The sequence below is a fragment of the Eurosta solidaginis genome, chromosome X, assembly GCF_040869045.1.
Source record: "Eurosta solidaginis isolate ZX-2024a chromosome X, ASM4086904v1, whole genome shotgun sequence".
NCBI classification, from domain to species: Eukaryota; Metazoa; Arthropoda; class Insecta; order Diptera; family Tephritidae; genus Eurosta; species Eurosta solidaginis.
In genome coordinates this window covers 25,343,189-25,368,353 of record NC_090324.1, presented here as the reverse complement: position 1 = coordinate 25,368,353, position 25,165 = coordinate 25,343,189, and the positions used below count along the sequence as shown (strand labels likewise).

Sequence of the window (25,165 nt, the reverse complement as noted above, 5' to 3'; positions counted from 1 at the left end):
TTCTGCATTAAAAAATAAAGTTATTGTTACGAATATTAGCAGAACTAAGGAGTGCTGCCAGTTCTAAGCCGATGCTAAGCATGAAACTTTAATAAATCTTTGTTTTGATAACACTTTTAACTATTTGGTCTAATTAGACTCAGTATCAAGTAAAGTTTGTTATTGTAATACAAAAAAAAAAAAAAAAAAATAAAAAAAAATAAGTAACTATTGTTATTCGCATACTTATTACTCGTCAGCGATCTTTTGGTTTAATATAAACTCTATGATAACGTTTTATTGTGAGTCAAATGATGGATCATCCAGTATAACCATTTTGGTTGATCCCCAGGGGCCATATGCCCTGCCTTACGTACCAAATCTCAATTAAATGGCCAGCATATTTTGCATATCCAGCAATTTCATCTTCCACAGTTCAAACCACACGTTTTTCCACCCTGTATTTATCAGCGTCAGCGAATTTCAAACAAATCAAGATTACTTTTCAACTTTTATTACAAAAAAACAAGAACAGCTTATTTTCGTTCGTAATTTTTCAACACACTACGCTTACAAAAGCGAAAGACTTACAATTTTTGAAACTACAAAAAAGAGGGCGTCCGACCTGATTTGATTTTTAATGTTGATATTTAATGTTGTGGATGACTGAGAAAGGGTATACTATGCATGCATTGAGTTGGTTAACTTTAACTTTAAGCGGAACACTAATCAAGCATTCAAATCTCATTTGATTTTTATGCAGTTACTTTCTCTTGTATATTGTAATTATTTGAACATTTTACCCTGATTGAATTTACGTCCATCCTTATCGGTACCTGTCCAAGAAAAATATTGTGGCACTCATTTTTTAGTTTCTTCCGAATTGGCATCCAATCTCCTTCATGCATAACAATCGTAATCAATTTGCCAATCGGGTGATAGGGTGAAGGCTAATTCATGACCGCGCCACACCCAAACACCGGATATGGTACTATCATTATCCTCACCAAACAGGCACACTAAAGCAAAGGCTTGCTTACGCATTTCATCGCGACGTCGAAACATACCAGTGATGAGATTGCACAACACAAACACTTTTGTAAGCTCACTATTATATTTATATTCACCGAACCAGATAGAATAATTTTCTGGATCGAATTTTTGCCAAAAGTAGGGAAGGGAAACAGATTCGTCCTCGTTGGAGTGTGAACGTTTGAAATCATCGAAATTGAATGAACCTATTGGGAGTGAATCGAAATGATTTAAGCAGTTACGTGTCAAAGGATAAGCAACTATTATATCCAACTGTCCACTATAAATGCAAATAGTATAATCATTTAATAATTGTGCTATCCATGGTGCAACCGTGTCCATTACATCCTTCTTCAAAAACCTTTCAACTTTATTTTCTTTATCCAAATCATGAAAAGTCATATTACCAACATGCATGGCACGACGCGTTGTTGACGATTGCAGTAAATTACCAAGCGCATCAGCGGGTTCGTCGTTATCAGTTTTCAAATAATTATAGTAAAAATTAAAACCGGTTAGATTAAGAAAAAGTGAACCATTCGCAATAATATCATTGATAAGACTATCAAAATTTCGAAAGCGCATTCCATGTCATGTTGTTCTATGCATTTTTACCCTTTTCTTCTTGTTCATGGAACTGTTGCAAACCACGATCATCTATCAATTCCAATTGGTATAAATAATCACTATAATTTGGTTGATGTAATAGATCTGAAAGTCCATTACCAATGGCTAAGCCCTTCTGTGGTATATAAACACGCGTCTATTGCATTTTGCACCAAATGTATGTGATATGCTAACGCTGGTACATATTTACCAGCATACGATTCACCCGTAATCCAAAATCCACTGGAATTACGCCATTCAAATAATTCGTATAATTGCATAACAGCTTCATGTAAATTCCGTCCAACATCTTTTTCATCACCCGCATAACCATCGTCACTACCAGTAAAACTGAAACCAGTATCAACTGGAGTCTTACCCTAATTTCTTACATAAATGGTTTAAGTAGTGCTATTTTAACTTTAAGCACTTTGCGGAGAATTCTTGTTGCACACAAAGTGCTTACCTACATATATATATAAATATGTGCGTATTGTTGTGCTTTAATGTTTTATTTAAACTTACTTCCATCGCTATGCGCCACACCCTCACGCAACAGGAAATACTTCAAGCCCTCTATTGTGTAAAGTTTAGCTGCCTCAACCGGATGACCAGAATTAAGCAATAAACCTGCGCCCGTGTGTGTCAAAACGTAGCTGTGATTCTGTCAAGAAAGTTTCATCTGAAACACAATACCAACCACTGTATGCAGCAGAGTAAATGTGGCCGCGCGATTTTAAAGTGTGCCAAAAATGCGCTACAGCCGTCTTGTGGCGCTCTTCGGTAGTACGTATAAAATATGTGTTTGCTGTACTCGCCGCGGCGAATACATGACGATATAGCGCAGATATATACTCGCAATATTGCGCAACGGGCACGGTTTGAGCTGCTGCTTGTTGGATTTTTGTACCATGTTCATCAGTGCCAGTACAGAGATGAACTGTCCTTTTGGGGTCATTAATTTATATGACTGTTCATTGTAATATTCTAACCTGAAAATGCAAAGAAAAATTGATCAATGAAAATAAAGAAATAAGGTTAGAATTAGCAAATTTTACTATACGAACAGTAACTATACTCACCGCATGTCGTAAATCAATGACATCTTTTTTCCTTTTTTCCATTCAGGAATGGAAAAGCGTAGCAGATGTCAAAATCTCTACATTTAATGTCTGACTGTCAATGATTATTGCAATACAAACGTTAGGCCTCATGCGCAAGCATCTCGCGCACTACACGCGCACTACACGTCACGCACTACACGTCACGCACTACATGCGCACTACACGTCACGCACTACATGCCGCACTAAATATCGCGCACAACACGCCGCACATGTCGCGTATTACATATCTCGATCAATCATTCATGTGGTCGAGATTTGAAATACCTAATTCCACGAATCTCAACATTATCGACAATACACGTCAAAAAATAATGTTGGGTGGTGGAAGTGCAACTCTGTAATACCTTTTCAGCCAGGTTTCGAACCGTTCCGTGTGTTGGCAGGCCACTTGTTGTGAAAACAAAGTTCACTACAAATCAAAAATAAATTGTTAGGACTACTTCGGCGACATCTACCGACATAAAATAAATTATAAAATGCACTAAAGGCGCTAAAGCACCAGCCACATCGCATGGATGCGTGCTAAATCCGTTTTTTCTTCGTTTCTTTGCGCGCATAAGTATTTACTTATGGCCTTTTTCAACTAAATTTTATTTGAATAAAATGGTTTTTTTTTTCTTCTGCGAAAATATATTAGAGATAATTTTCTTTTTGTTTACGCCACCCAAACAACATTCCGTTAACCTCAATTTGGGCATGATCAATGATACCAATATTTTTTCAGATCATGACCCGTTATCAAACCTTATTGGCCAAGTCAGAGGGAGGCGCAAAGCGTTTCGACGCCGCGTGCCAGCTCTGCGGCAGGGACCAAAGTCTCCGACTCTGTACCGAATTCAGGAAAAAATCCCCGGAGGAGAGGTTGCGGGCCGTGCTGTTGCACAAATACTGTCCGAATTGTTTGTCGCCCTTCCACCGCGTGGACAAGTGTAATAGCAAATATCGCTGCAAACGGTGCCAGCAAAAGCACCACACCACGCTCCATCTAGATGAGCGTCTTTCTGAACGCGATGATGCAACAACCATTGGCGACGACAACCCGTCCGATGACACGTTGTCAATCCACCTAATGGGGCCGACAAAGTCCTGGGCTCAGCAGGTGGAGGAAGAGGAAATGGAGGAAGAGAGAGCGAAAATGGAGGAAGAGAGAGCAAAACCAGAACTGAAATCGTCAACGAGCAGCAAGAACGCTAACGCGCGACACGCCGGAAGGCTTCCGGATAGAGCGGCTGCTCCAGGCTACTCCATCGCCCATCATGCGGCCTTTCGTGCCCATTGCGCCAACGGCCATCGTACGAATTGGATCGCGTGGGCATTTACACCTGGTTCGGGCCATTATTGATCCCTGCGCCACCAGCACGATCGTCGATGCGGAGCTGGTACGCGACTTAAAATTGGAGCGCCAAGGACATGGACAATGCACCCTCATACTGCGCGGAAAATTCGGAGCGTCGACGCGCATAACGACCCAAGCAGCCGTCGTCGAAAGCCATTACCGCTTAAGTCCACCGTCCGATGTGGACCCCAAGATTGCCGCGCCCTTTGAATTCATGCGGCTGGCGGATCCGCAATTCCACAGCTCATCACCAATACGGCTTACACTCTGCGCTGACATTTACGCCGAAATGATGGTGAGCGGTACACCCGCATCGACAGTTGGCTGTCTCCTAACCCAACCGACTGTGTTCTGGTTGGTGGTCTCGGGAGCCTGCCAAAAATAAATATCCGACTTTCACGCCTCACACATGCGCCATCTTATATATATTTAAGTAAATATGCACGGAATTTAAAACCACGTTCGTATATCTAATAACTTCTTTTCTTTTTCCACAGGAGAGCGACACTTGAGGTCAACTATCTGGCGTGCAGTGCTTGCAGTCCGCATCTGCACTGCCTTCTTTCGTTACAGCGCCTTACTGGACGTGCGATCACGTGGCATCCCTTTTTTTAATTTTTTCTTTGTTGCTTACGGCAAGGGGGCCGGTATGTTTAAGCCACAGGCCTAAATATATCTCCCCCCCCCCCCCCTCGTAACATAACTTTCTTTGGTTATTTTCTTTCGTTACTACCACCCACATATTCTTGTGATCACTATACACACAGGCATGTGTGAGTGGTAGTACTATGTATCCTAGATTTTTACCGCTGTGAGCTCGCGGTACGGCAACTTTGTTGCCGGGAAACCCAACGAAGGAGCTGTATCGTGGGTTCATCGGCTCATGTAGCAAAGAGTCTCGTCCTCTTTTAATCCAGCAGCCAGCAAAGGAACACGTAATCGCACGCTCACGTAAGTTGCCAATTTCCAAAAAACATATTTAACAATTTCCAAAAATATATTTAATATTTTTAAACCTTTCACAACATTTGTTAACATTTTCTTTAACACTTGTTGTATTTATACACATTGAATAAAAAAAACACTGTGAATTCCTTTTATTAATACGAAACCTTTTTGGTGTTTTTATTTTCTTCCTTTTTTTTCGCCTTAACCATTCTTTAACAAATACGTGGGTGCGCGCCGTTGCCACCACGCATTTGTCCATTATATGTGTTTATGTATGTATACTAATATATAGATATATTATTATTATTATTGTAAACTCTCTCTTTATAGAATTACTAGTTTATTTTACTGTTTTGTTAGTGAACTCTCTTTTCATTTAATTCAATATGTTTAGTTCACCACAACATAATACACAAACATCACATTTACTAACAATTTAAATGAATCTTTGATAGATTTACCAAATGACAACATCAACAACAAATTACAAATCCGTATGCAAATGTTACTCAAAATGAAATTTTGTCAGTTTCAGTAAAACTTCCACAATTTTGGACTAATTGTCCCGATGCATGATTTATTCATGCCGAAACACAATTTAGTACTAACAAGTAAGGGAGGCTAAGTTCTGGTGTAACCGAACATTACATACTCAGCTGACAGCTATGGAGACAAAATAAGGAAAATCACCATGTAGGAAAATGAACCTAGGGTAACCCTGGAATGTGTTTGTATGACATGTGTATCAAATGGAAGGTATTAAAGAGTATTTTAAGAGGGAGTAGGCCCATAGAACTATGGGTGGGCGACATTTAGGGATATCGCCATAATATCACCAGGGCTGACTCTAGAATTTGTTTGTACGATATGGGTATCAAATGAAGGGTGTTAATGAGTATTTTAAAAGGGTGTGGGCCTTAGTTCTATAGGTGGACGCCTTTTCGAGATATCGCCACAAAGTTGGACCAGGGGCGACTCTAGAATTTGTTTGTACGATATGGGTATCAAATGATAGATATTAATGAGTATTTTAAAAGGACGTGGGCCTTAGTTCTATAGGTGGATGCCCTTTCGAGATATCGCCATAAAGGTGGACCAGGGATGATTCTAGAATTTTTTTATACGATATGGGTATCAAATGAAAGATATTAATGAGTATTTTAAAAGGGCGTGGGCCTTAGTTCTATAGGTGGACGCAGTTTCGAGGTATCGCCATAAAGGTGGCCCAGGGGTGATTCTAGAATGCGTTTGTACAATATGGGTATCAAATGAAAGGTGTTAGTGTGTAATTTAAAAGGGCGGAGCCTTTGTTCTATAGGTGGAGGCCTTTCGGAGATATCGCCATAAAGGTGGACCAGGGGTGACTCCAGAATTTGTTGGTATGATATGGGTATCAAATTAAAAGTGTTAATGAGTATTTTAAAAGGGAGTGGGCCTTAGTTCTATGGGTGGACGCCTTTTCGAGATATCGCCATAAAGGTGGGCCAGGGGTGACTCTAGAATTTGTTTGTAAGATATTGGTATCAAATGAAAAGCGTTAATACGTATTTTAAAAGGATGTCGGCCTTAGTTCTATAGGTGGACGCTTTTTGGAGATATCGCCATAAAGGTGGACCAGGGGTGACTCTAGAATTTGTTTGTACGATATGGGTATCAAACGAAAGGTGTTGATTAGTATTTTAAAACGGAGTGGGCCTTAGTTCTATGGGTGGACACCTTTTGGAGATATCGCCATAAAGGTGGACCAGGGCTGATTCTAGAATTTGTTTGTACGATATGGGTATCAAATGAAAGGTGTTAATAAGTATTTTAAAAGGGAGTGCGCCTTAGTTCAATAGGTGGACGCCTTTTCGAGATATCACCATAAAGGTGGACCAGGGGTGACTCTAGAATTTGTTTGTACGATATTGGTATTAAACGAAATGTAATAATGAGTATTTTAAAAGGGAGTAGGCCTTAGTTCTATAGGTGGACGCCTTTTCGAGATATCGCCATAAAGGTGGACCAGGGGTGACTATAATGTGTTTGTACGATATGGGTATCAAATTAAAGGTATTAATGAGGGTTTTAAAAGGGAGTAGTGGTAGTTGTATATGTGAAGGCGTTTTCGAGATATCGAACAAAATGTGGACCAGGGTGACCCAGAACATCATCTGTCGGGTACCGCTAATTTATTTATATATGTAAACTATGACCAGTTATCCTGCCAAGATTCCAAGGGCTTTTGATTTCGCCCTGCAAAACTTTTTCATTTTCTTCTACTTAATATGGTAGGTGTCACACCCATTTTACAAAGTTTTCTTCTAAAGTTATATTTTGCGTCAATAGACCAATCCAATTACCGTGTTTCATCCCTTTTTTCGTATTTGGTATATTATTATGGCATGTTTTTCATTTTTAGTAATTTTCGATATCGAAAAAGTGGGCGTGGTCATAGTCGGATTTCCATTTTGACAATTTCTTTTTTTTTTTGTATTTTGTTGCACCGTATCATTACTGGGGTTTAATGTTGACATAATGTACTTATATACTGTAAAGATATTAACTTTTCTTTTAAAATTTGACTTAAACAATTTTTTTTTTTAAAGTGGGCGTGGTCGTTCTCCGATTTTGCTAATTTCTATCAAACATACAAATTGTAATAAGAGTAACGTTCCTGCCAAATTTCATGATGATATCTTCAACGACTGCCAAATTACAGCTTGCAAAACTTCTAAATTACCTTCCTTTAAAAGTGGGCGGTGCCACGCCCATTGTCCAAAATTTTACTAGTTTTCTATAATGCGTCATAAGTTCAATTCATCTACTAAGCTTCATAGCTTTACCCCTATTTAGTAATGAATTATCGCACTTTTTCGATTTTTCGTTATCGAAAAAGTGGACGTGGTTATAGACCGATATCGTTCAATTTAAATAGCGATCTGAGATGAGTTTCTGGGAACCTACATACCAAATTTCATCAAGATACCTCAAAATTTACTCAAGTTATCGTGTTTAAAAGGGAGTGGGCCTTAGTTCTATATGTGGACGCTTTTTCCAGATATTGCCATATAGGTAGACCATGGGTGACTCTATAATGTGTTTGTACGATATGGGTATCCAATTAAAGGTATTAATGAGGGTTTTAAAAGGAAGTGGCCCTTAGTTGTATATGTGAAGGCGCTTTTGAGATATCGACCAAAATGTGGACCAGGGTGACCCAGAACATCATCTCTCGGATACCGCTAATTTATTTATATATGTAATACCACGAACAGTATTCCTGCCAAGATTCCAAGGGCTTTTGATTGCTCCCTGCAGAACTTTTTCATTTTTTTCTACTTAAAAGGTAGGCGTCGAACCCATTTTACAAAGTTTTTTCTAAAGTTATTTTTTGCGTCAATAAACCAATCAAATTACCATGTTTCATCCCTTTTTTCATATTTAGTATATAATTATGGCATTTTTTTCATTTTTCGTAATTTTCGATTTCGAAAAAGTGGGCGCGGTTATAGTCAGATTTCGCCCATTTTTTGTACCAAGATAAAGTGAGTTCAGATAAGTACGCGAACTGAGTTTAGTAAAGATATATCGGTTTTTGCTCAAGTTATCGTTTTAACGGCCGAGCGGAAGGACAGACGGTCGACTGTGTATAAAAACTGGGCGTGGCTTCAACCGATTTCGCCCATTTTCACAGAAAACAGTTACCATCATAGAGTCTATGCCTCTACCGAATTTCAGAAGGAGTGGTAAATTTTTGTTCGACTTATGGCATTAAAAATATTCTAGACAAAGTAAATTAAAAAAGGGCGGAACCACGCTCATTTTGAAGTTTTCTTTTATTTTTGTATTTTGTTGCACCATATCATTACTGGAGGTGGTTGTTGACATAATTTACTTATATACAGTAAAGATATTAAATTTTTTTGTTAAAATTAGACTTAAAAAATTTATTTATTAAAAGTAGGCGTGTTCTTCATCCGAATTTTCTAATTTTTTTTAACACATATATAATAATAGTAGTAACGTTCCTGCCAAATTTCATCATGATATCCTCAATGACTGCCAAATTACAGCTTGCAAAACTTTTAAATTACCTTCTTTTAAAAGTGGGCGGAGCCACACCCGTTGTCCAAAATTTTACTAATTTTGTATTCTGCGTCACAAGGGCAACCCACCTACCAAGTTTCATCGCTTTATCCGTCTTTGGTAATGAATTATCGCACTTTTTCGATTTTTCGAAATTTTCGATATCGCAAAAGTGGCCGTGGTTAAAGTCCGATATCGTTTATTTTAAATAGCGATCTGAGATGAGTGCCCAGGAACCTACATACCAAATTTCATCAAGATACCTCAAAATTTACTCAAGTTATCGTGTTAACGGACGGACATGGCTCAATCAAATTTTTTTTCGATACTGATGATTTTGATATATGGAAGTCTATATCTATCTCGATTCCTTTATACCTGTACAACCAACCGTTATCCAATCAAAGTTAATATACTCTGGGAGCTCTGCTCAACTGAGTATAAAAACAAATTTTAACAACATCTACAATAAGAATATTAATCAATATTATCAACAACTACAAACAACTGCATTCTTACTGTTGTTGTGGAAGCCCTGAAGTCGGTGTTTATTGTCTTGGAATTTGTCAGCAGTATCAATTTTTCGTCCTTGTGGTTGAAGTTAATAATTATTTGAATAGTGTTCTATTGAATTATCAATGTCAATGTGGAATAGCATCGATCAACTTTAACTTTTGGCTGTTATTTAAAAACTGTGTTTTTACAATAATACTTCTTTTATTATTAAACTGCAAATAGCGTATTCATTATTCGTGATGCATCTGCGCTATTTATTTGATTAAAAGAGTTAGCAGATAATACAGTTTAATAGAGACAAGGAGCAGCAGTATCAGTTTTTCATGACTGCATTCAAGCTTATTGGTCAAAATTGTTCTCGATATGTATTTTCATTTATGCCACATTCATTGAGCTCAATCGGAATCATCTTATAACCATCTACCAGTTGCAATAAAGGTCATCAACAAAAGTAAAAAAGCTGTTGTAAACGCAGTACAATGCAAAGCAAAATAAAGCAAAAAAAAAACAAAAAATTAAAAACAGAAAATAACCAGCTGTGAATAGTTTTCATACAATAAGTCGCTAACATCGAACGCGCGTTCAAGTCAACGATTATTAAGTGCTGCGCGTTAAATCAAACTCGCAGATTAAAAATTTAAGTACAACGCAAGAACCAATTAATATAATAAAGGTGTACAACAACATCACACTCACGAGCAACCTGACGCAGCATATAGATCATCTTATATATATCCACATTTTTCAAATGCAAATGCTTCAAAATAGTGAAACAACCATCGATCAATCCCTCAGAGCCTCAATCTCAACAAAGTCATTCCATAAACACAGCTGTTATTTTTGAGTTCCCCGATTGAGCAGCTAAAACATCAAAAGCCATTGCATTAACAGCAAAAAACTGAATATTCACAGCAAGTATTTTGGTGAACAGTTATATTATTTTATATGTGTTTATGTATGTATACTAATATGTAGATATATTATTATTATTATTGTAAACTCTCTCTTTATAGAATTACTAGTTTATTTTACTGTTTTGTTAGTGAACTCTCTTTTCATTTAATTCAATATGTTTAATTCACCACAACATAATACACAAACATCTATATTTACTAACAATTTAAATGACTCCTTGATAGATTTACCAAATGACACTTCTCAACAACAAATTACAAATCCATATGCAAATGTTACTCAAAATGAAATTTTGTCAGTTTCAGTAAAACTTCCACAATTTTGGACTAATTGTCCGGATGCATGGTTTATTCATGCCGAAACACAATTTAGTACTAACAAGTAAGGAAGGCTAATTTCGGGTGTAACCGAACATTACATACTCAGCTGACAGCTATGGAGACAAAATAACGAAAATCACCATGTAGGAAAATGAACCTAGGGTAACCCTGGAATGTGTTTGTATGACATGTGTATCAAATGGAAGGTATTAAAGAGTATTTTAAGATGGAGTAGGCCCATAGAACTATGGGTGGGCGACATTTAGGGATATCGCCATAATATCACCAGGGCTGACTCTAGAATTTGTTTGTACGATATGGGTATCAAATGAAGGGTGTTAATGAGTATTTTAAAAGGGCGTGGGCCTTAGTTCTATAGGTGGACGCCTTTTCGAGATATCGCCACAAAGGTGGACCAGGGGCGACTCTAGAATTTGTTTGTACGATATGGGTATCAAATGAAAGATATTAATGAGTTTTTTAAAAGGGCGTGGGCCTTAGTTCTATAGGTGGACGCAGTTTCGAGGTATCGCCATAAAGGTGGCCCAGGGGTGATTCTAGAATGCGTTTGTACAATATGGGTATCAAATGAAAGGTGTTAGTGTGTATTTTAAAAGGGCGTGGGCCTTAGTTCTATAGGTGGACGCAGTTTCGAGGTATCGCCATAAAGGTGGCCCAGGGGTGATTCTAGAATGCGTTTGTACAATATGGGTATCAAATGAAAGGTGTTAGTGTGTATTTTAAAAGGGCTTGGTCCTTTGTTCTATAGGTGGACGCCTTTTGGAGATATCGCCATAAAGGTGGACCAGGGGTGACTCCAGAATTTGTTTGAACGATATGGGTATCAAATGAAAAGTGTTAATGAGTATTTTAAAAGGGAGTGGGCCTTAGTTCTATGAGCGGACGCCTTTTCGAGATATCGCCATAAAGGTGCGCCAGGGGTGACTCTAGAATTTGTTTGTAAGATATGGGTATCAACTGAAAGGCGTTAATATGTATTTTAAAAGGACGTAGGCCTTAGTTCTATATGTAGACGCCTTTTGGAGATATCGCCCTAAAGGTGGACCAGGGGTGACTCTAGAATTTGTTTGTACGATATGGGTATCAAATGAAAAGTGTTAATGAGTATTTTAAAAGGGAGTGGGCCTTAGTTCTATACGTGGACGCCTTTCCGAGATATCGCGATAAAGGTGGACCAGGCGCGACTCTAGAATTTGTTTGTACGATGTGGGTATCAAATAAAACATGTTAATGAGTATTTTAAAAGGGAGTGGGCCTTAATTCTATGGGTGGACGCCTTTTCGAGATATCGCCATAAAGGTGGACCAGGGGTGACTCTAGAATTTGTTTGTACGATATGGGTATCAAATGAAAAGTGTTAATGAGTATTTTAAGAGAGAGCGGGCCTTAGTTCTATGGGTGGACGCCTTTTGGAGATATACCCATAAAGGTGGACCAGGGGTGACTCTAGAATTTGTTTGTACTATATGGGTACCAAATGAAAGGTGTTAATGAGTATTTTAAAATGGAGTGGGCCTTAGTTCTATAGGTGGACGCATTTTGGAGATATCGCCATAAAGGTGGACCAGGGGTGACTCTAGAATTTGTTTGTACGATATGGGTATCAAATGAAAAGTGTTAATGAGTATTTTAAGATAGAGTGGGCCTTAGTTCTATGGGTGGACGCCTTTTGGAGATATACCCATAAAGGTGGACCAGGCGTGACTCTAGAATTTGTTTGTACAATATGGGTACCAAATGAAAGGTGTTAATGAGTATTTTAAAATGGAGTGGGCCTTAGTTCTATAGGTGGACGCATTTTGGAGATATCGCCATAAAGGTGGACCAGTGGCGACTCTATAATTTCTTTGTACGATATGAGTATCAAATGAAAGGTGTTAATGTGTATTTTAAAAGGGAGTGGGCCTTAGTTCTATACGTGGACGCCTTTCCGAGATATCGCGATAAAGGTGGACCAGGCGCGACTCTAGAATTTGTTTGTACCATGTTGGTATCAAATGAAACATGCTAATGAGTATTTTAAAAGGGAGTGGGCCTTGGTTCCACAGGTGGAAGCCTTTTCGAGATATCGCCATAAAGGTGCACCGGGGGCGACTCTAGATTTTGTTTGTACGATATGGGTATCAAATGAAAGATTTTAATGAGTATTTTAAAAGGGAGTGGGCCTTAGTTCTATACGTGGACGCCTTTCCGAGATATCGCGATAAAGGTGGACCAGGGGCGACTCTAGAATTTGTTTGTACGATGTGGGTATCAAATGAAACATGTTAATGAGTATTTTAAAAGGGAGTGGGCCTTAGTTCTATAGGTGGACGCCTTTTCGACAAATCGCCATAAAGGTGCACCAGGGGCGACTCTAGTATTTTTTGTACGATATGGGTATCAAATGAAAGGTGTTAATGAGTATTTTAAAAGGACGTGGGCCTTAGTTCTATAGGTGACGCCTTTTGGAGATATACCCATAAAGGTGGACCAGGGGTGACTTTAGAATTTGTTTGTACGATATGGGTATCAAATGAAAGGTGTTAATGAGTATTTTAAAAGGGAGTGGGCCTTAGTTCTATACGTGGACGAATTTCCGAGATATCGCGATAAAGTTGGACCAGGGCGACTCTAGAATTTGTTTGTACGATGTGGGTATCAAACGAAAGATGCTAATGAGTATTTTAAAAGTAAGTGGGCCTTAGTTCTATGGGTGGACGCAGTTTCGAGGTATCGCCATAAAGGTGGCCCAGGGGTGACTCTAGAATTTGTTTGTAAGATATGGGTATCAAATGAAAGGTGTTAGTGAGTATTTTAAAAGGGCGTGGGCCTTAGTTCTATAGGTGGACGCATTTTGGAGATATCGCCATAAAGGTGGACCAGGGGTGACTCTAGAATTTGTTTGTAAGATATGGGTATCAAATGAGAGGTGTTAATGAGTATTTTAAAAGGACGTGGGCCTTAGTTCTATAGGTGACGTCTTTTGGAGATATACCCATAAAGGTGGACCAGGGGTGACTCTAGAATTTGTTTGTACGATATGGGTATACAACGAAAAGTGTTAATGAGTATTTTAAGAGGGAGTGGCCTTAGTTCTATGAGTGGACGCCATTTCGAGATATCGCCATAAAGGTGGACCAGGGGTGACTCTAGAATTTGTTTGTAAGATATGGGTATCAAATGAAAGGTGTTAATGAGTATTTTAAAAGGACGTGGGCCTTAGTTCTATAGGTGACGCCTTTTGGAGATATACCCATAAAGGTGGACCAGGGGTGACTTTAGAATTTGTTTGTACGATATGGGTATCGAATGAAAGGTGTTAATGAGTATTTTAAAAGGGAGTGGGCCTTAGTTCTATACGTGGACGAATTTCCGGGATATCGCGATAAAGTTGGACCAGGGGCGACTCTAGAATTTGTTTGTACGATGTGGGTATCAGACGAAAGATGCTAATGAGTATTTTAAAAGGTAGTGGGCCTTAGTTCTATGGGTGGACGCAGTTTCGAGGTATCGCCATAAAGGTGGCCCAGGGGTGATTCTAGAATGCATTTGTACAATATGGGTATCAAATGAAAGGTGGTAGTGTGTATTTTAAAAGGGCGTGGGCCTTTGTTCTATAGGTGGACGCCTTTTCGAGATATCGCCATAAAGGTGGACCAGGGATGACTCTAGAATGCGTTTGTAAAATATGGGTATCAAATGAAAAGTGTTAATGAGTCTTTTAAAAGGTAGTGGGCCTTAGTTCTATGGGCGGACGTCTTTTCGAGATATCGCCATAAAGCTGGACCAGGGGTGACTCTAGAATTTGTTTGTAAGATATGGGCATCAAATGAAAGGTGTTAGTGAGTATTTTAAAAGGGCGTGGGCCTTAGTTCTATAGGTGGACGCATTTTGGAGATATCGCCATAAAGGTGCACCAGGGGTGACTCTAGAATTTGTTTGTAAGATATGGGTATCAAATGAAAGGTGTTAATGAGTATTTTAAAAGGGCGTGGGCCTTAGTGTTATAGGTGACGCCTTTTGGAGATATACCCATAAAGGTGGACCAGGGGTGACTTTAGAATTTGTTTGTACGATATGGGTATCAAATGAAAGGTGTTAATGAGTATTTTAAAAGGGAGTGGGCCTTAGTTCTATACGTGGACGAATTTCCGAGATATCGCGATAAAGTTGGACCAGGGGCGACTCAAGAATTTGTTTGTACGATGTGGGTATCAAATGACGTGGGCCTTAGTTCTATAGGTGGACGCCTTTTGGAGATATCGCCTTAAAGGAGGACCAGGGGTGACTCTAGAATTTGTTTGTAAGATATGGGCATCAAATGAAAGGTGTTAGTGAGTATTTTAAAAGGGCGTGGGCCTTAGTTCTATAGGTGGACGCATTTTGGAGATATCGCCATAAAGGTGCACCAGGGGTGACTCTAGAATTTGTTTGTAAGATATGGGTATCAAATGAAAGGTGTTAATGAGTATTTTAAAAGGGCGTGGGCCTTAGTGTTATAGGTGACGCCTTTTGGAGATATACCCATAAAGGTGGACCAGGGGTGACTTTAGAATTTGTTTGTACGATATGGGTATCAAATGAAAGGTGTTAATGAGTATTTTAAAAGGGAGTGGGCCTTAGTTCTATACGTGGACGAATTTCCGAGATATCGCGATAAAGTTGGACCAGGGGCGACTCAAGAATTTGTTTGTACGATGTGGGTATCAGACGAAAGATGCAAATGAGTATTTTAAAAGGGAGTGGGCCTTAGTTCTATGGGTGGACGCAGTTTCGAGGTATCGCCATAAAGGTGGCCCAGGGGTGACTCTGGAATTTGTTTGTAAGATATGGGTATCAAATGAAAGGTGTTAATGAGTATTTTAAAAGGGAGTGGGCCTTAGTTCCATAGGGGGACGCCTTTTTGAGATATCGCCATAAAGGTGCACCAGGGGCGACTCTAGAATTTGTTTGGACGATATGGGTATCAAATGAAAGATGCTAATGAGTATTTTAAAAGGGCGTGGGCCTTAGTTCTATAGGTGGACGCCTTTTCGAGATACCGCCATAAAGGTGGACCAGTTTGATTCTAGAATGCGTTTGTACAATACGGGTATCAAATGAAAGGTGTTAGTGAGTATTTTAAAACGGCGTGAGCCTTAGTTCTATAGGTGGACGCCTTTTGGAGATATCGCCCTAAAGGTGGACCAGGGGTGACTCTAGAATTTGTTTGTACGATATGGGTATCAAATGAAAAGTGTTAATGAGTATTTTAAAGGGAAGTGGGCCTTGGTTCTATGGGTGGACGCCTTTTCGAGATATCGCCATAAGGGTGGACCAGGGGTGACTCTAGAATTTGTTTGTAAGATATGGATATCAAATGAAAATTGTTGATGAGTATTTTAAAAGAACGTGGGCCTTAGTTCTTTAGGTGGTCGGCTTTTCGAGATATCGCCTTAAAGGTGGACCAGGGATGACTCTAGAATTTGTTTGTACGATATGGTGGACCAGGGGTGACTCTAGGATTTTTTTGTACGATATGGATATCAAATGAAAGTTGTTAATGAGTATTTTAAAAGGGACTGGTGGTAGTTGTATATGTGGAGGCGTTTTCGAGATATTGACCAAAATGTGGACTAGGGTGACCTAGAACATCATCTGTCGGGTGCCGCTAATTTATTTATATATGTAATACCACGAACAGTATTCCTGCCAAGATTCCAAAGGCTTTTGATTTCGCCCTGCAGAACTTTTTCATTTTCTTCTACTTAATATGGTAGGTGTCACACCCATTTTGCAAAGTTTTTTTCTAAAGTTATATTTTCCGTCAATAATTCAATCCAATTACCATGTTTCATCCCTTTTTCGTATTTGGTATAGAATTATGGCATTTTTTTTCATTTTTCGTAAATTTCGATATCGAAACAGTGGGCGTGGTCATAGTCGGATTTCGGTCATTTTTTATACCACTACAAAGTGAGTTCAGATAAGTACGTGAACTGAGTTTAGTAAAGATATATCGATTTTTGTTTAAGTTATCATCCTAGGGTCTAAGCCCCTACCAAATTTCACAAGGATTGGTAAACTTTTGTTCGACTTATGGCATTAAAAGTATTCTAGGCAAATTAAATGAAAAAGGGCGCAGCCACGCCCATTTGAAAATTTCTTTTATTTTTGTATTTTGTTGCACCATTTGATTAATGGGGTTGAATGTTGGCATAATTTGCTTATATACTGTAAAGATATTAAAGTTTTGTTAAAATTTGACTTAAAAAAAAAATTTTTTTTAAGTGATCGTGGTCGTTCTCCGATTCTCCTAATTTTTATTAAGCATACATATAGTGATAGGAGTAACGTTCCTGCCAAACTTCACCATGATATATTCAACGACTGCCAAATTACAGCTTGCAAAACTTCTAAAATTACCTTCATTTAAAAGTGGGCGGTGCCACGCCCATTGTCCACAATTTTACTAATTTTCTATTCTGCGTCATAAGTTCAACTCACCTTCCAAGTTTCATCGCTTTATCCATCTTTGGTAATGAATTATCGCACTTTTTCGGTTTTTCGAAATTATCGATTTCGAAAAAGTGGGCGTGGTTATAGTCCGATATCGCTTATTTTAAATAGCGATGTGAGATGTGTGCCCAGGAACCTAAATACCAAATTTCATCAAGATACCTCAAGATTTACTCAAGTTATCGTGTTAAAGGGCAGACGGACGGACGGACGGACGGCCAGACGGATGGACGGATGGACATGGTTCAATCAAATTTTTTTTCGATACTGATGATTTTGATATTTGGAAGTCTTTATCTATCTCGATTCCTTTATACCTGTACAACCAACCGTTATCCAATCAAAGTTAATATACTCTGTGAGCTGTGCTCAGCTGAGTATAAAAACATTACACAAGAAAACATTAAATACGAACACATCATTACAGAACTTCCGCAGGAAGTGATAATAACTATTTTCGATTTTATCCAAAATCCTCCTATTAATAATAAATTTACTGAACTTAAAAAAGTGTTGATAGAAAGACTCTCACTTAGCGAAAATTCGAAACTTGATAAAATTTTAAACGATTCTTAGATGGGTGATCGTAAGCCCTCAGAATTTTATCGTTCATTAATTATATTAGCCCGGTCAAATTTTAGTGAAAATATTTTAAAAAAAATTTGGATGCGTAAACTTCCTAAAAATTTGAGTATGATTTTGGCTAGTTCTACTTCTAATAATATTATCGAATTAACAAAATTAACAGATAATATTTGGGAAGTGATAAACAAAAATAAAGTACTTTCGGTTAGTAATTTTTCGGATACAAAAGCACAAAATTCTATTGTTGAAAACTTCAGTCGAATTTATCCCATGGCTGCAAATCGTCCAATAGGCACTGTCCGCATAACACCCTGGATTAGGGGGTTGGCATTTCTTGGTCACCGACATCACGCCGCCCCCCTAGTCGCGTAAAAATCCTGAAAGTAAAAAGTTAGGATACGTTAATATAAAAACCCCGAGTTAAAAGTGGAGTAAAAATCCTGAAAGTTAGGACTCGCGTCGAGCAAAGGGAAACAGTTCTATAAAAATAAGGACTCGCGGTAGTGGTACTCGCGATTATAGTAACGGCCCCCCAGTAGTGGAACACGAACCGGTGGTGCCATGTACCAGCCCTAGCTATAAGAAAACACAAAAATATCGAAGTGTGGAATATTTTTTACGATAGCACCGCCAGTGAACTACCAAACGCAAAGTTAACATATCCAGAGCCATACCTTAATCAGTTTCGTCATTTCCAACATTTACGCCAAATAAAACGAGCGAAGGTGAGAAAGGAAAGCATAATTTTTTTATCATACCTAAACTTAGAATACGCTTATACAGCTAGTTAAAAAAAAAATATATATATATAATAATAGGAAAGAAAACCATATTTAATTAGAAAGAAGGATTTATAAATAAAAAGTAATAGTAATCATTAATATCGAAATGGCAAACCCTAACAACTTAATCCTTCCTCAAGTCCTTTCCCAAAATCCTACCGCCCCTCAGGCATCAAATGATAGACAACAATTAAGCACAGATGACCTAAGGGTCCTAATAACTAATATTCCAACAGATGTTTTGCAACAACAAGGACCAAGTGTAGTACAGGCCACTCTCAATCCCAACGCATTTCTCAGTTCGGCAATAGACCAAACAATTGAAGATAGGCATCGGGGTAACTTGGGAGATTTAGATAATTTTCCGGGTGTGGTTAAGTGCCTAAAAGATTTTTTCCGGTCGTCCTGGTGAGTTTAATTCATGGAAAAAAAGTGTAGATCTAATATTAAGTATTTACGAACCGCTAAAGGAAACTCCGAAGTATTACGGTATCCTTAGCGTGATTAGGAATAAAGTAACGGGAAATGCTGATATGGCATTGGAATCATATAATACACCATTGGATTGGTCAGCAGTTACCAAATGCCTAGCAATTCTTATTCAGATAAAAGAGATATATCCACTTTGGAATATCAATTAACCACTCTAGTGCAGGGTAACAGGAGCATTGCCGACTTCTACCAACAGGTTTACAAATACCTTTCGTTAATTCTCAATAAATTAGGATGTATGGAAATGAGTGGCGAATCTCTGCGCATGATGACGCAATAATATAGGGATAAGGCACTTGACACCTTCATTAGGGGTCTAAATGGGGAGTTACCACGATTACTGTGCATCCGGCAAATTAATTATATGAACAAACCACCTCAGAATCAGTTTCATGGTAAAAGACCACCACAATCGGTCAACAACCAGCCACCCACCAAAACCAAAGGACGTTTCATATAGATATGTCAAGTGAAGATAACCAATACAAAGACGAGGTCGAAGATGAAGTTGCTGAATACAATGATGTCCATTTTTTAGCATAAGTAGCTCTTCGCTCCCATACATTGAAGTAAAGACGGCGAGCGGAAGTATCCTAAAATTTCTGCTGGACACAGGCTCCAGCACAAATTACGTAAAACCGAATTTAGTAAGGAAGCGAATTCAAAACATAAAACCTTTTCATGCAAAATCAATTGTAGGAGATGTAAAGATAACGGAACACACTTATGTGAATCTCTTTAACACAGGGGGAAAATCAAATTCTACCTAATGCCCTTATTAAAATCATTCGATGCTATTCTATAACGACACACTAAGGCCACTAGGAGCAGTAATATATACCGCAGAAAACAAAATGGCCGTATGGTCAGACTTATGCAGCAGTCTTAGCACAGCGTCAAAGCAATAAATATAAAAGAGGGGTGGCTTAACTCCCAAACAAAAAAATATTATGAAGAATATTGTGAATACATATCCCAATCTTTTCTCCGAACCCGACCAAAAGCTTACTTACACTACGAAGGTTATGGGACAGATCAGAACACAAACTGACTCTCCTGCATGTTCAAAATTCTATCCGTACCCAGCATCGCTAAAAGGCGAGATAGAATCACAAGTAAAAAAATTAATAAATGATGGTATCATAAGGCCATCCCGATCCCCTTATAATTCAGCCATATGGGTCATACCTAAAAAACCAGACTCAGAAGGTAATAAACAATATCGCATTGTCATAGACTATTGAATTCAGTTACAGTGGCCGATAAATACCCTATACCCGAAATATCGGAAGTAATTTCAAACCTTGAAGAAAGTAAATTTTTCTCCGTTTTAGAAATCGGATTTCACCAGATTCCTTTAAAGGAATCGGACATCGAAAAAACCGCATTCTCAATAAAAGGTGGCAAATACGAATTTACACGTTTTCCGTTCGGGCTCAAAAACGCTCCCTCTATTTTCCAACGAGCTTTAGACGACATACTTCGCGAGCATATAGCAAAGTACTGCTACGTCTGTATCGATTACATAATCATCTTCAGTAGAACTGAGGATGAACACCTCAATCACATTAGGAAAATATTTGCAACCCTAGAAGGGGCCAACATGAAAGTCCAGTTGGACAAGTGTAATTTTTTTAAGAAAGAAGTCGAGTTCCTGGGATATGTTATATCTCCAAATGGTATTAGAACAAATCCCGCGAAGGTCGAAGCAATTACTAATTTTCCGCAACCCACAACTTTAAAAGAGCTTCGAAGTTTCCTTGGCATATCACGATATTATCGTAGATTCATAAGAGACTAACATCTCTTCTAAGAGGGGAAAAAGGTAGAATATCCAAAAATAAATCTTCGAAAGTCAATATAATTTTGAATGAAGACGCCATAAGAGCCTTCAACAATATAAAACTCTCGCTTACTTCCGAGGATATCGTACTTGCATATCCCGATTACAATAACAGCTTTCAGCTAGTAACAGGCGCCTCCAAATTTGCTCTCGGAGCCTTTCTGTCCCAAGATTCTAAGGCATTGGCTTTCATTTCAAGGACCTTAAGTAAGACTGAGGAATATTACGCAGCTAACGAAAAAGAAATGTTAGCCATAATCTGGGCCTTAAGCTCATTTAGAAATTGTTTGTATGGATCGGCCAAGGTGGACATTTTTACCGACCACCAGCCGCTCACATACGCACATAGCAATAAAACTAACAACTCAAAAATGAAAAGATGGAAGGCAGTTCTCGAGGAATACTCTTACGAGCTATTTTATAAGCCAGGCAAACAAAATGTAGTGGCCGACGCCCTATCAAGAATACCTCATAAAGAAACACAGGTTAACACTTTGTCTATGGCAACAAAATCAGATGACAGTTCATCTCATAATCTTATATGTAGTGGCCCTATCAAGAATACCTCATAAAGAAACACAGGTTAACACTTTGTCTATGGCAACAACTTCAGATGACAGTTCATCTCATAATCTAATATATAGTGTCGAAGTGCCTATTAACGCTTTCAAAAATCAAATATTTCTTAAAAACAACGAAGCTTCCTCTTACCAATTTAAAATAATATTTCCAACATACCATCAGCATATAATTAAAGAACCAGAATTCTCCCATCAAACGCTTATCTCAATCCTCAAGAGATACCTCAATCCATCAGTAATAAAATGCATTAAAACGCAGGAACCCATAATGGGAAAAATACAGGAATTATACCCAATGTATTTCAGATTTACACAGGTAGAGGTTCGAACATAACAAATGAAAGAGAGCAGGGGGAAATTATTATTAGAACACATAATAGAGCCCACAGGAATAGTAAAGAAAATAAAACACAAATTTTGGAAAGGTATTACTTGCCTGGAATGACAAATAAAGTTAAACAAATTATCAAATCATGCGTTACATGCAAAGAAAATAAATACGAGCGTAATCCTCCAAAACCTCAAATACAAGCTACACCTATTCCACAATTTCCAGGCCAAATAGTCCATATTAATAATGGGTAAACAACTAAATCTAACAGCTGTGGATAAATTTTCCCAATGTGCAGTAGCAAAGGTTATTCGCTCCAAAGCAACCGAAGACATAAGGCAACCAATAAGGGATATCCTCTTTGCCTTAGTACCAGAAACAATTTGTGAGAATTTGATTTGTGAGAATTTCCAGAAACTCTCTTTAGAGTTATCTGAAGTCAAACACCAAATTTATAGAAATCAACCTAGATCGTGGTCCAGTTCGAGAAACAAATTTAGGAATACATTTAGGCATAGATCGAGTTCACGAAATAATCAAAATTCGTTGTGTAGATTCCACTACAAATTTGGAAGTAATGCCAGGAAATGTGAACAACCTTCTTCATATAACAAAAACAAAGATTCAACAGACTAAATTCTTCCGTTGTTGCAGCGATGAACAACGGAAACTTAGAATCTTCGACGAGTCGCTTATTTATTTTTGATAGAGAAAACAAACACAATTGATTAATTGATAGTGGAGCAGAAATTTCGGTATTACCCGCTTCTAAATTTCCTCATACGAAACCTTCAGACATAATTCTCACTGCAGCTAATGGCTCAACAATTGCCACTTACGGGAAAAGGCTTTTAAACGTAAATTTGGGTTTAAGAAGTGAGTTTCCCGTTACATTTTTGATTGCGGATATAGCCAAGCCAATAATTGGCGCTGATTTTCTTTGTAAATATGGTATTCTTATAGACATTAAACATAAACGTTTAGTAGGTCCATTAACCAATGTCTCAGTTAATACAGTATCCTAATTTTGTGATATTTCAATACCTAAATTATTTGTGGTTGCCAATAAATTTACAAAATTATTAAAAGAGTTTCCGTCACTTATTTCAGAGCCAGATTATACTAAACCTGTCAAACATACAATAGTACATCGACTTGTAACAGAAGGTAGTCTTCCATTTTCTAAGCCCAGGCCCTTAGAGCCAGTAAAATACAAAGGCGCGAAAACGGAGTTTGATTTCTTAATTAAAACAGGCATTTGTCGGCCTTCAAATTCTTCAGTAGCATCACCACTTCACCTTGTACCTAAAAAAGAGTTGAATGATTGGCGTCCATGTGGTGATTTTAGAAGATTGAATATTTTAACTGTTGTTGATCGGTATCCCTTACCTCACATTAAAAATTTTAATATGAACCTTCATAATAAAAATATATTTTCAAAATTAAATTTTGTTAGGGCATATCACCGAATTCCTTTGGCTGAAGAAGATACTTATAAAACTGCTATTACAACTCCATTCGGTATGTTTGAATTCATGAGAATGCCTTTCGCACTTAGAAATTCTGCACAAACCTTTCAAAGATTCATAAATGAGGTTATGAGGTGGGTTTGGTCAAAGGCTGAGGTATGCTCAAGTCAATCCAGAGTCGGATGGAGGTCCCACTTCCCCCACCTAAATAAATACACAGTAAATTAGTGTTTTGATTTCGAACACACACACACACACGCGGCTCTTAGGCTAAAATATCCACAACCTTGAATCCAGAAGAGAGAGAGAGAGAGAGATGTTGACTAAGTAGTATCGCTTATATTATAATCCAAGGACGACGGCTCTCCGCAGAGAGAGAGATAGAGTGCTAGCTAGCGGTGGCCGAGATGGTGGAGACGACGGTGGCTCTCGCTAAGGGGTGCTAACGGCGGTAGTAGTGACGGCGGTAGTTAGGATCACGCCCAGAGAGAGAGTACTGGATGACGGTGGCTCTCACCAAATAGCTATGACAACGGGTGGCTAGGCTTCGGGATGGGATGTCCGTGGATAGGGATCGCGATGATGATGGTACCTACGGCGAAGTGTCTCTATTAGTATGAGGCTAACTAACTACAATATATTGGCTCGGGTATTCGGCTAGGGTAGTAGGGGAGTTTGTCCCGCCGCAGGCGTTGGGAAGTGTTTCCCTCTTACCTGAGCCGTATATCCGTGCTTTACCCTTCCTCTGAGTAATAGGGGGGGGGGGGGCGGGGTGAGTCCCGTCTTACTCAGAGGAGATGATAGCAAAATATTAGGGTTGCCCAATAGGCCGGGGGGGAAGTACCATCGGCAGAACCGACCTTGTAACTTTACCCCCCTCGACCCAAAGGGAGTCCCTGGAATATGGGTAGGGCTGCCCAATAGGCCTGGGGGGAAGTACCATCGGCAGAACCGACCTTGTAACTTTACCCCCCTCGACCCAAAGGGAGTCCCTACAATGTATTTATATTGGCTCGAGCAGTCTACTAGAGTAGTGGGGAAATCCGCCCCGCCAATGGCGTTGGGACGGGTTTCCTTCCTACCCGAGAAGGCTGCTCGTGCATTACCTTTCCGATCAGTAATAAGGGGTGTGAATCCCGTCTTACTCACCGGAAATGTGGGTAAACCTGCGGGGTGTCCGATAAGCAGGGGGCGCGTACCATCGGTGGAACCGACCTTGTAACGCACCCTCCTAACCCAAAGGGCACCCCTTGTCGACCGCCAGTGGCGGCCGACACGCACTTCACTTACCTACGGCGAAGTGTGCCTGGTGTATTCCGGCCAATCATCTTATTCATAGGTAACTATGAACCCGTTGGGAATTATGCTCGCATTGTCGCGCACAGCGCGCCACGAATGAAAATTCCCAAGCATTGTGCGTTCACCATCGCTGGTTTGCTTTGTGCTTGTGCGATGGTTGTTGGGCCGGTATGTATGTATATATGTATGTCGGTACATACACTACTAGGGGTGGGCAGTAAATGGAAAATATGATGTTAAGGGTGGGCGCAAAATAGGAAATAGATATTGTGGCGTAGCATTTGCTACGTTACAGTCCCCCTCCTACTTCGGCGGACGAAAGGTTGTGGTATTCTAGGGTTTTTGCGCGGAGGCCTGAACTACTATGGGCAGAGCCCCGGTATGTTTTATCATCGGTTGAATCCGATGGCTCGGCCGACATGTGTGTATATGTGTT

The 25,165-nt window shown here is 39.0% G+C and overlaps 1 protein-coding gene and 1 pseudogene across 1 annotated transcript in view; one reads left to right on the top strand and one right to left on the bottom strand.

Annotated features, from left to right (window-relative positions):
- The window catches only part of Syt7 (Synaptotagmin 7), a 1,421,749-nt gene that overhangs the window by 1,049,063 nt on the left and 347,521 nt on the right, over positions 1–25,165 (top strand). The window lies entirely within an intron of this gene.
- LOC137234371 (venom serine carboxypeptidase-like) lies at positions 264–2,722 on the bottom strand (annotated as a pseudogene).